The sequence below is a fragment of the Haliotis rufescens genome, unplaced genomic scaffold (assembly GCF_023055435.1).
Source record: "Haliotis rufescens isolate VD_foot unplaced genomic scaffold, xgHalRufe1.0.p SCAF_20, whole genome shotgun sequence".
Classification (NCBI taxonomy): Eukaryota; Metazoa; Mollusca; class Gastropoda; order Lepetellida; family Haliotidae; genus Haliotis; species Haliotis rufescens.
The window spans coordinates 11101691-11115196 of record NW_025963891.1 but is presented as its reverse complement, the minus strand read 5'-3'; positions in this window follow the sequence as shown (position 1 = coordinate 11115196).

The following is a 13506-nucleotide window of genomic DNA, read 5'->3' as shown; positions in this document are numbered from 1 at the left end:
TTCCCCAAATGTGGCACAAGAACATCATACAATCAATAGGACCTAAATATTACCTAACGTACTAGGTCAACAAATTTTCCGTTACTACACGTTGATGCTATACTATTCCTTACTTGAGGAGAACTGTGAAATAATACCTTGGTTCTTCTATTCTCCAACTAAGTTTGTGTCAGGAACCGCCAAAAGTGTATTCAACCTTTCGAAAAATATACCCCATCGTCCATATTTTGATAAATTAAACCTCACTACATTTCCTAATAATGTTTATCAAGTCAAGGTGGACTTTCACATTTCCATACATTGACCCAGACGTATTAAGTAGTTAAGGAAGTGTGGACATTTAGTGGATGATTTATGGGAAAACGTACCAGCGTTAAGAGGGGTGCGATGTTCCTTTTATGAAACACCGTGCCATGCACTGCCACAATCTGAAGTGGTTTATATTGATTTCATTATTCGAACGGTACTCTCAACCACACAAACATTGTTAATCCAGACGCGCTGTTACCAGTGAGTGTGGAGTTTCGGGGTTAAAGAGGCGTGTATTAGAGGGCATTAAATGATATACACGTTTGGAAATGGATTATACAGGAAATGTGTGTCTGGGAGTAATTAAGTAGGGCAGCATTGACACAACGATATTATAGTGCATACACGTTCTATACCCCATTACCCAAAACCTTAATCTGTTACGCACAAGATCGATAATTTACATTTCATATTGTGAATGAGTGACTGATTTTGGGTTAACGCCTATTTGAGCATCTTTTCATTTATATCATGGCTTGGTACGGAAGTAAAGTCCAAAGTGTTGAAGACCATTTTGGCGAAAGCACGGGTGTTGTGCTGACAAATCTAGAAACAGATTAAGAACAAACTGGGACTCGAAGCCACGGTCATAGGGTTCTATCAAGCTTCTCAGCACACAGTATTGCAACGCCTTATACTTCTTGGACAGTCATGCCCCCAAATGATGTAAGATATATGTTGTATGTGACAACAAGGTAATGCAAGACGCTTTTGTGACAATGAATGACGTCAAAGCGTGAGGTGTTGCGCTTATATTTATCTGTTCGTAGCAGCTCTGAATGATCATGTATAAAGCAGTAAAGATTCCCCTTACAGGCCTCGATAATTAATTCAAAATCTAAACAAGACACCTTGAATGGAAGCGGTTGCTAATGAGAAAATACACTAAATACAACATGATACACGTTTACAGTTTTAAATGTTGTTCTGAATAATTACATCTACCTGATAAACGACACAAGGGTTTAGAGGCATTGACCAAATGCTAACAAAGAAATGTCAGAAATGAGATTTGACATTTACATGATTAGTAGTGATTCAGGTGACAAACGTGCAGTTAATAGCTTTTCATGTAACAAAGCCTTGTGTTGTTGAAGGAGCTCTAAATACGTCTGAGCGTGTGAATATAGAGATGTTTTGCCGATGATCTGAGATAAATTTTTATATGCGAATGTGTGTATTGTGCTTCATTTACTTTGACTTTGGGACCGACAGTTTAATAATATTCTTTTCAATGTGTGCGTGTGTAGGTATGCGTGCGTCAAAGTGTAGGAATATGATATCACTTAAAGATTCAAAGCATACAATTTTTTTCAAATTATTTTCTAAATCTATGTTCTCTTATTTTACCACAAAACATATTTCGTCAAAAAGTCCAGCATGTTCTGTGAGCGAGTTACCTTTTTGTGTGAAAACAAGAGGACAAAACTATGTTTTCAGGCATTTTCTAGAATAGATGCCGTTTGGCTAAAAAGACCAGCTCTACCTCCATCCAAAAATATCCAGTGGTCGCCCCCTGTCCAGATTAGAGATACGCGCAGACCTCAGTTGTTTTTCATTTTTGTTGACATTTAACAACTGCAGATAAGCAAACAATACATGCTATCATTGGATCAGTGTTTATCTTGATAAACGGATGGTACTGCACTGCTTATATTGTCACGATCCATGACAAGTTAATAACACGACACTGAGGGACACTGACCGCCTCCGTGGTCTAGTGGTAGAGCGTCCGCCCGGAGAGCGGAAGGTTCGGGGTTCGATCCCCGGCCACGTCATACCAAAAGACGTTAAGAGATGGTACTTGTTGTTACCATGTCTGAAGCTCGGCATTAGAGGCTAAAACAAGGACTGGTCGGCTCGGAGTCAGTATACATTGTCTGAGTGGGGTATTCATGTTAAACTGCGGCATGGTATCTCAGTGAGCTAGCACTATAAATCGGCATCAGTCCGGAACAAACAGCCACACATACACACACGTACATGCACGTCGCTATATATGTGCAATAATCTTGGACGCGACGTTAAACCAAATTTCACCTCACCACAATGAGGGACACTAACTATTACTACAAATCATTATGTGAAAAATGATTGAAATAAATAAATGTAATGCACAGTTTGTGTTTCTCATGATTTAGCTCTTGAAAAATCGACGTCTATTCAACGTTGGTACACCGAGTGCAAGGTCAGAGAAATAAAAATAATAATTCCATTGCAATATCTTTACAGTAAGCCAGTCTTATAGTTTCCGAAAATCGCACTTCGTGCCAACGAATTGATAACTCGTGTTTTATCTAATACCATCACCCCAGTGCCCTCCTATCTCAACCAGACGTATATAGACTTAACAATATAACAAACAAAATTTTGGCCTAAAGCGAGGTCCAAAACATGTTACATCAAGGACTTTGATCCACAACAGGCGGCCCTGGAACGACTCTCTAGTAGGTGTTTTTCAATCAAATGGTCAGTTGAGTAGTCGGTCCTGTATAGGGGCAGTATTTGCGAGGATCAAAGAAGATTATTAATGTGTAAATCCTTAAAATATATATGAATCTCGAAAATAATGTGTATGCCATCATAAGTGGGCAATATGAATTCAATCATGAAGCATTTTCTTTTATAGCTATAACAAAATTACAAAGACATGGAATCTTTGGAAAATGAGAACAACAAAAGCGACGAAAGGGTTATTGCTTGTCTGATCAGTAAATCAGCAGGAATTGAATCTTCAGAAAAGGCTATCACTCGTGGACAAACAGGGCCAGTACACCTCATCCAATCAGAACTGACATGAAACGTGTAAGTAATTGGTTTCAGTTACCGCAGAAGTTGGCAACAAGCCACTGAGTGTTGATAAAGTCGCTGTGACCTATTCTGCTGTAGATCACATCATATCAGAGAGAGAACACCAACTGGCAATTGGCTTTAATCCAGTTGGACTGTGCAATTACTCTGAAATACCCCTGTGAGTGACAGGAGGTAGTACTGCAATACCAAACACATTCCAAGAGTAAATGCAGTGTCATTGATTAGCTATAAAATATATTCCCCAAGATCAAAGGATTCAACTATGAAGGCGTGTGAACTAAACACATCTACTTGATGTTGCATGTTGGCAAATCAGACATCACATGAACAGTTACTTTCCCCCAAAGATCAAGCCTGTCAATCATACTCAATATACGGGAACCTCTCTCTAGTTTTATCCGTTTAGGTTGACACCAATGTAAATAAATTTTTGAAAATGTAAATGTTTCTCTCGCAATTGCGATTTAGTGAGCTTCAGTTTTAGCTCCTCTTAAAATGACAGTGTTTTTGTGTATTTGTTTTCAAATCCTAAAGTAACTGTCCAAATAACAAAAAGAACGTGCATTCTCTTGCGTTGTGCACTCTACAAATTCGGTTCAGATTCAATTCACAATCCTACCAGTTGATACGAGTCGTTTAAACACCAATGTGTGTCTGTAAGCACAAATTGTGTGATGTATACAGATGTAGCAGTTCATGATTATACTAATTACAGAGATACAATGTCTGATTTCACACATGACACTTATGACAGCGACGAGACAAGGGCTGAAAATGGATTCCAGAACAGGGTACAAAGTCTCCTATTAAAAACCCCAAAAGGAGTTAGTACAGAAGCTTGATCACCGAGTTAAACGTTTTAAACTATTAATGTCTCATGAATCGGGAGATGGACATAACAAGTGTTCAATGAGACCAATGGCACATGTAACCGTTCTTTGGATTTTCTAAGTTTTTGTTGTAAAGCACTACTTTGACGTTATTTGTTGTACATGAATGTGAAGTCACAGCTTGTCGAGCCCTCTGTAGTTGGTACTCTTCAGTCAACTTATTTCAAGTTTTCCGCCCAAAATATATTACACATACATTTTAATATTACGCTAAATTAAAACAACAATATAAGATAACAAAAGGTGGAAACTGGCAAAGGATGCCAACAGTTAATTGCCGCTGATAGGTGAGCAAAATCCCTTGTTAGATTCCATCTTTTCTTATCTTATTACTTTTGTTGTCCTTACATGTACATATATATGTTCTCTGCCTCATAGCATTCATTCACCTAATGGAGTAAACATATACTCCGAAACGTTGTGTTTCCTCATAATAAAGAAGTTGCCATCCATCAATTCTCTTCCTTTTGTGTATCACTTCTAAATGCCATTCAAAGACTTAGGTTCTATCTTGATTGAATATTTGATTTTTTCTCATTTCAAAGTTTAATTCTCAAACTGATAGCATGTTTGCATATAAAAGGGACAAATACCTTTCCAACTATATCATGAACGATTAAGAATCATTGTGAAATAATGATGATACCAAGTGTTCGTGAAAAGGGTAGCATATCAATTACTTTCTTCTGGTTCAGGTTATTCTCATAACGTTGAAGGTATGCTTTCATAACTGGATGTCCAACTCACGACAGTAATCCCCAAGACGTTTTGCAACACGAGATTTCAGCGAGCTGACAGGAAATTGTAATTTCGTCTACCGAATCATCTATATCTCAGGAAGAAAAAAGTGGAAAAATAGGAATAGTATTTTTTGAGGACGTAGACGGCTATTAGAATATCCTAACGAAAAGATCTGTGTCAAATACACGTTGCAATGTGGTTTGCTCTCCGGCATTTACGATAAGAAATATTTAAATGTTTGGGTTTCTTTTCATTTGCATCATCCTTTCCACCAAATATCATATTATTTTCAATTGTAACGCATACATGTAAACTATTTGAATGTCATTTATATTACGACTTGCTTTGAAGTCTTTGTTTTTTTAGAACAAGACTATTCTGTGTCGTTGAAAGAAATCAAACGACTCCAGCGACATTTGCTGATGGATGCCTTCTAGTGAGAGCTAACAATATCGACTAGAGAGTAAGTCCTTGGTACTGTTTCTTTGAAACGTTTAACAAAGCCGATATCAGCCTAACGCCTCATTTCCCAGAATCTGAAACACACAAACGAGGTAAAGTAATTGGTACTTGGAACTAAAGTAACTTTCTCAAACAAAAATCAGTTTCCCCAAATAGTCCACAATATTTCAAATTTTAGGAAGCAGCAACAGTTTCAGTTGCTCCACGAACATTATTATTCACAAGTTCATTCAATCTTAGTAACGTGTTGCAGAACGTTGACATAGCAGCTGATGATGTTAATTCTACTACTTGTGGGCTGTCAAGATGGCTTGCTGCTACCAATATGTTGGTCATGTACACACAGGTGAGTTATAACTATATTATTTTAATATATTATAATTGTTGACAATAACCAGCTTCGTCAGTTAGTTAAATATGGCCCAGAATATAGTGAACAGCCTGCTACCAAGAGGGATCACAACTTGATCAAGTGATGTTGTCATTGGACGAAACAGAATTGGAATAAACCCATCATCAGTCTCGGCCGTCTGGCTGCCATACATGAAAACGTTTCAGTTATTCCCAGTGAGAAGGGCCCGAATAACATCTACATTATTTGTTTGATCAAAGAACCTGGCTTAAGTGAATATCAATTAATGACACATATAAGACCAATATGTTAACTGAGGAAGAAATCTGCATAAAACCACGAATCTTGGACTATAGGCTTTACTCTCAATCCTGAAGACATGTCAATTCCTCTCTTGTACTAGATTCCAAAGCTCCATGAAAGTTCAAACATATATTGCTGGTTCCTGTAAATGTAACACCAAATCCCTGTCTCCAAGATTAATCATAATTCTTAAGACGATCAGGGAAAGACTTTCATTTTATTCAAAACAGTTTTTAAGACAAATGGAATAAATACCATGGGGATTCTCAAAAAGCCTTAAAGGAGTTGCTTGAATGTTCAACCAGTTCAATTCTGTCGAAACATTGTGATTTTTCAACTTTGTTCAACACTATATGGCACAACAAAGACGGGAAAACGTCATTTCTTTATTCATATTTGGCTTTACATCAAGAACACTTCCAACTTTATACAGTTTTAATACTCTCTTTTCTGTGCTCAAAGTAAACGAAATACTGAACCGACCTACTCAACGTATACTTAAAAGAGATAAGAATTTCACAACATAAAAGAAAAAAAAAACTTTTTCATAATTTTAAGAAATCTTTGCTGAAAGCAGAGTCAACTGTACGATTGCCAAACATATAAAAAAACCCGCAAAAGTGTTGCCGACATCCATACAAAGTTAATATCACAAATGAATTGGTCATTCCGCATGGATTGGGATTGATTTACTGCAGACTGCAGAAATTTGGTGAAAAGATGGAGAAATCGCAAAAACACAACCACGTGAGAGCCCGACGCCGAAACACACCAACATGACATCCACGCGCAATATCACTTGCTGGGTTTTCATTTACGTGCCATCACAATCTTACAGCAAGTGATGTGCGATAACATGCCACGACTGACGGAACCCAACGCATCAACCGCATCAGCCGACTCCAAACAGGAGAATTATCTTCAGCTGTGGGCAGATTTATTCACGTAGCACCAGACACCCTTACAAGACTGTGTGGAACTGTTATCAGACACACGGACAACACTTGACCTACCAAGATCCGGTCGACCATGCTTCAGTACTAGAGCACAGGACAGATTCATACAGCTATGTCCTTACGTGAAAAAAACCCACGGCCACCTCTACAACTACGTCAATACCAGGATTGCGTGGGATATCAGCCAAGACAGCGAGAAACCGTTTACGTGCTGAAGGTATTCGCTCTAGACGACCAGTTCGAGGTGTCATTTTGACGGACCTGCATCTTCGGCTGCGACATCAATGGTGTCAAGGTCACACAGTATGGCCACAGCTGCGGTGGAGACCAGTTGTTTTGTTTTGTGACGAGTCACGAGTTTTATGCCTCGTCCCACGGATGGTAGACGTCGTGGTTACAGGCGTCACCAGGAACGTTATGTACGAAACTCCATACAGGAAGTGGAAGATTTGGTCGTGGTAGTGTGATGATGTGGGAAGCCATCTCCTACACTGGTAGAACAGACTTGGTGCAATTTCTCAGGAATTTAACAGCACAACATTAAACGGTTGAGATTAGTCGGCCACACGTCCTCCCATTATGCAACAAGCGAACGCCATTTTCCAACAAGACAGCGCTCGACCTCACACGGCAAGACTGACAACTACCTTCAGCTTTGATTGCAGCTTTGAAGTTATCGAACATCCTCTGTATTCACCAGATTTAATCATTCTGATTTCCACCTATTTCAAAACTGAAAGAAAGAACAATCTGGCAAGCATTAGGCAAATAAAAATGTTTGCTGTGAAGGACATTTCATACCACCAGGAGTGAACCGCCTACACCAGTGGAATCTAGGCACTTAACACAGTCTATCGAAGCTGGGCTAAGACTTTCCAGCCACCCATCGTATAAGGTGATTATTTGTGTTAAAGTGGTGTATTACTACTTTATATCTTAACACCTTATCATTTCCATATTTGACTGCAGGATCTTGTTAGTCCGAATCTGAAAAAGGAATCATGCTGACAGTAGAGAAAGGGAGGATTACTTTCATCATGCTATGTTTGATAATTCTTAAAACTTTATAGTTTTCTAATGAAATGTATTTCCGAAGCTTTTTTACCACAGTTGGGGACCATTTGGGGTTCTGAGGTCACCAGTAACCAACAAGGCTTGTAATAGGCGACTGAATGGATCAGGTGGTCAAGATGATCTTGTTAATCATGTTATCACAGACCGACGGCGTTCCTCTCAAAATCCAGCACTTGTTTGTCTGTTCCAGATTCCATTATTCAGAGGCTGCCGTCATATAACTGGAATATTGCTGAACATACACACGAAGAAATTGAATTCTAACATTATTCTTGCGTTACGAACTGTTCTTTAGCTGTCACTCAGTATTTAGATTTGCTAACATTAAGATCGCCTGCCAAGATGTGTTTGGAAAGAACATATTTCTACAGGCAATAAACATTAACAAAGGGAGATTGAATATACATGTACGTCTTTTTATGTGACTTTAATATTGCATGATGTTTCAATATCTCATAAGCAGCCAAGACAAATTTCATTCAACTTCGGTTGTCTACAGTCACTCTTTTTTGTGAAATTCACAATAATATATCATTCTTCTAACGTCCTATTATTGTATTTTATGGTGAAAGTATGACGAATATCAAACAGATATTGTCGTCTTAATTGATTAACTCTTGCGAGTTTAGGAATTCCAATTTCCTAGACCATTTAACGTAACTGTTGAAAACATTGAAAAACCAAATAAAAGATTTCATTTTGAAAGTTTTTTTCCAAGAAGCATAAATGATCAGAAGACAAGCTGTACTATTATTTCACAAAATCAAACAGGGACCCTTGAATACCTACACACAGATTTTATTCAATCACTAACACGGGTCAGGGTGAGTGAGTAAGAGAGCATGGTTTTACGCCGCTTTTAGCAATATTCCAGCAATATCACGGCAAGAAATGGGCTTCACACATTGTACCCATGTCGGGAATCTAACTCGGATTTTCGGCATGACGACCCGACCGGCTACCCGACCGCCCCAACACGGGTCAGAAGACGTCAACAATGGATAAAGGGTCGTGTGCAACGACAGACAAAACACAATGAAGGTCATCCAGAATCTTTGCTCCAAGTAAGGTCAGCGCAATAAATTCCTTTTGGATAAGAAGCCTCTGTGACACTTTGATTTTCGAATCTGATGATTGTGCTAAGCTGAGTTTTGTACCAGCAAAGAGGATTTATCTAAGATGAATCGATCATGGGCACATGAAGTTAAATAACCTTGATCACTGCTGAGCTGTGGATATATGGATGGCTTTAGTTAGAAGTTCTCTTTGTTGAAGTTTTTCTGTCTGCGCTGAATGACACTGCTGTCTTCACCCTTCATCATGTAATAGGGGTTGGCGGCGATGAGATCTGGTAGGACTTTTAAAACTGATGATGGATGTCCGTGTGGTCTCCACGTTTCACTTGTGATATGCATTCATGTCCCGTAGATAAGTCTGTACATAGCACTCATAGTCCTCTGTTTCTATACATGGTGTTGTTCGGTACCATACAACTTGAGAAAACAGTAATGGATAGAAATTCCCTTGACCATCCAAGATAATTAGCAAGTGTTGTAACACAATGCATATGTGATAAGCTTGGTGTTTTTGTTCTGAAAATAACTTCACATTAACTCACATGTACATTATTGGATAGGAACAAGGCGAAAACACAATTGAGGGATACGTTCATGAAACATTTTACATAATTTATTAGAGGAGAGACAGAAGGATGGCAATGTGTTTGTAATGTCAAATGTTACAAAATGCTTACAGAATAAATGTGAATGAAATCAATTCAGAGCACACACAACACTATTATTTCTATACAATAACAATTCTTGCATAACGTCAATTTCACAATAACACTTGAGTACAGTAAACTACGGTTATAACGAACTCATAGGGACCAATAATTGTAGTTCTTTATGACCGTAGTCCGTTATAAGCATATAAACAGCATATATACAACAAATGGTCGGGACTAAACATGTGTTCGTTATATCGGTCTGTTCGTTATAAGCATGTTCGTTATAAACGTAGTTTACTGTAATTATAAATCTTCAACGCCAGAGTATAATCAGTCTCGATTATCTCCCGAAAGAGGTTCCATTGGGCGTAAAAATCAAAATAGCTGTGAAAATTATACCAATGGATCACTGAAAATCATGAATACATGACACATTTTATGGATAACAATTCCATTCTTCATTGCAACGACGTTTCAGAGCTACTTCTTGTCCCATCATCAAGTGATTATTATGCAAGCGTATAGAGTAATGGTGTAATATATTTAATCAGAATTTAACAATGACTCGGTCGACAAAATTATCTCAGACTAAAACTATAAAGTAAAGCTCTATAATAACAATGTGGAGCAGCGGCGAAATAAACCTCTGTGTGGGAAATGAATTGGTTTCTTTAGAATTCGACACCCTCTGATCTTCATGGGTTCTATAGAGATTACAGATAGTGACTTAATTCATTGCCGTGAAAGTATCCATAGTTAACTCAACATTGTCTTCATTGAGGTGACGAAGTCCCTGGTTTATCAACAAGACACGTAGGAAAGATAGTTCGACAGAGCCAATGATGTCTTAAAATCCAAAGAGGAGACCAAGCTGAAGTCATCGGAGAAATGTGCGTCACTATCTCCTTTTGTTGCCTGGGTTGTCTGCACTGGTCCTTCATTTGTGTAACGATCCTTTCTTAACATCATCACATTATAGAATTCATGAACCCGCGTCAAAGCCTATAGCATATCCCATAAACCTTGACTCGATGATGATGAAATCTGCTCGTCAGAAGAATGACCGCCGGAAGTCGTCTGCTAAATCAAACCTTAGAGGGCAGACGTTGATCACAGTTTTTAATGTCATACTGCAGAACACCAAAATAAGATTCGCCAATAATCCTGTTTTGTAGGGGGTTTGAAGAGGTACATAATGTGCAACGACACACTAACTGATTCTATTTGGATCATGTTGCTACGATGCCATTGATATCGATTTAAGATAAGAAAAACAATGTAAACTGTACCGATAGGATTTTACATGTACACATACCAATCTAAAATACATTCCATATGAAGTTGAGTTGCAGTGACCAAAGGAGGACACCATTTTACAAATAAACTTTCATCTCAAAGTATGACAACTTTGTTCTGGGAAAAAAATGGTTGGAATGACTTCGTAGTAAAGTTGTATCCGTGTATTCAGAAGATACATAAATAGTTATCAATTCTATTAACTTAGTAGGCGTAACTAGTGACTAATTACAACGTTATGAACCTTCACCTACGATTGTTCTTTTAGTGATAATTCATTTGTAACCGTATCTTGGAAATGGACAAGTTAGTTACAGCCATTTTAAATTCTTGGAATATCCTACGACCTGTTTGCCTCTTTGTTCTACGCCGCAGACAGATGCCGTTAATACCATCTTACGTCAAGCATGGGTTGCGTCACGTAGGTCGCCACAGGTTCCCAATGGGCTTATTTTAAACTGCAGGCGAGTGGTTTTGACACAGCAGCAATAAGCTTTTAGAGGGACTATTTCTACGCCGGATTCCCTACGGGGCTGACACTTTCTGAGTGAAAAATGAGGATCTAGTATATCGACTAAAGTAGGAGTGATACATAAGTTACTTTTCACTACAATATTTACGACAGGTCAATCACATATGATATATTGAAATATCACAACGCATCCCTCGAGACATTTGGTTTAAATAATGTACGAATTTGACAGCGGTAATAAGTTTTTTGTAACTCATGCTCTGAAACTACCTGCCAGTCACGTGTCAGTTACATCCCCAAAGACCAATCCCATATATAATATATCATTGAATGTATTAGCCCGTGTGCTACCGGTTCCTCGACCAAACATGAGGCTGGTCATTGCTTACCTATAATCCGAAGATGTGTTCAGTCTGTGGTAAAACCGTATTGCTTGCATTGTTCTGATAACCACTCATTGTCATGAAATTCCAAGTAAACATTTAAATTAAGACACACCACTCGTGCTTTGATAAAATTACACAAAGAAGTGACGTCAGTAGGCACGCCACGTTTTCAGCAATACAGATAATGTGGCAGTTCTATGTAGCGTGTTCATTTAAAATATTTTTTTAATTTTCTTTCTTCAGTTTATTGTGAGTAATAATGATATTTACATTGTTCTTTTTCATGTGAACCATCACGGCACATTAAGCCGAGAGACAACGAGTCTCAACATCATTGATACGTCTTTACATTTAATCGTTTTGTATCTAATTTTGATGTAAAGAAGTGATCAATGTGTCTAGGATTCTATATTTGTATTGAGGCCTGATGCGCCAGAAAAGAAATGCATTTTCACTGTATTTCAAAGAATGTTTGAGACAAGAACGAAGAATAGGAAATGTTATTTAGGCGTCAAAGGTATTACGAAAAATGTGTCTATGCGTGCTTCTGATAAATCACATTTCGAACTTATAATAATATTAATGTTTCGACATTCGACATGATGCTATGTCCTTATACGTGTACTCTTCCGTCTCAAGTTACGTTTATGGCCACAAACAGTTCACTGATGTGTTTTTGACCGCTTTCTGCTTTAAAAAGTAACAAATACTTTACCAAATACGCTAAAGTTGAAATGTTTCTCAAATCAAAAGTTCACATTAATTACACTTTGGCGTAATACAATACCGCCGTAGTCAGCACTAGTTTATCTATATCTACATGTTTGGAAAAGACAATCCAGTTGGAATAGACAACTTCACCTTAGATGTTGGATATATACACACTTTTTGTCAGTTGTTTTACAACAGATAAATGCTCTTCATGGACGGTTATCAATGAAACTTATTTCTGCGGTGCTAAATTGCTAACTAATCCCTTCTTTCCACGAGGGGGCGCGGGTGGCCCAGTCGTCTAAGGCGCCGCGATTTGCTGTGCAGAGTTGCCAGAAACCTATGATTGTGGGTTCGAATGCCGTTCGCCCCGATTATTTTTCTAGGTTTGTCAGGTGGGTTTCACCGAAGTGGTAAACGTCGGAGACCTGCATCACAGCGGGTTCCTCTCACATTAAGCTGACACGCCGTGATATAACTGGAATACTATTAAAAGCGGCGTTAAACCAAACTCACTCACTCACTCTTCCTAAGACAGATGCAACAGACTTCTAGTTTGAATGAAACGATTGTGCACTCTGCTATTGTTTTAAAAATATGTTAGTACATGTATGAGAAATGTTTGTCTAACCTTTACCAAAACCTGAATCAATCATATTATAAACTTCAAATGTATATGTATAGGATGCCTGTTAGTTTAATGTATCACTAATAAAACGTTTTATCTGATCAGAAGTGTATGATCTTATTCAAACATTAATATGTAATGAGAAATTTTAGTTGTTAAAGTCAGTTGTTTACACCAGTCCCTATACGAAAGGCAGAAGGAGAAAAAACTCAACAGCATTATCACTGCGTGAAACCAAACATGTTTTTCCCGATGAGAGACTTGTCCAGCTCGCCCTTTGCTGCATTCAAATTGGGTTTGTGAAAAACAAATTACTGCAGTTGAGTCTTGAGGCTTTACTTGAGCAAATGTTAAATGTGAAAAAATCCAAGTGGGCCAAACTC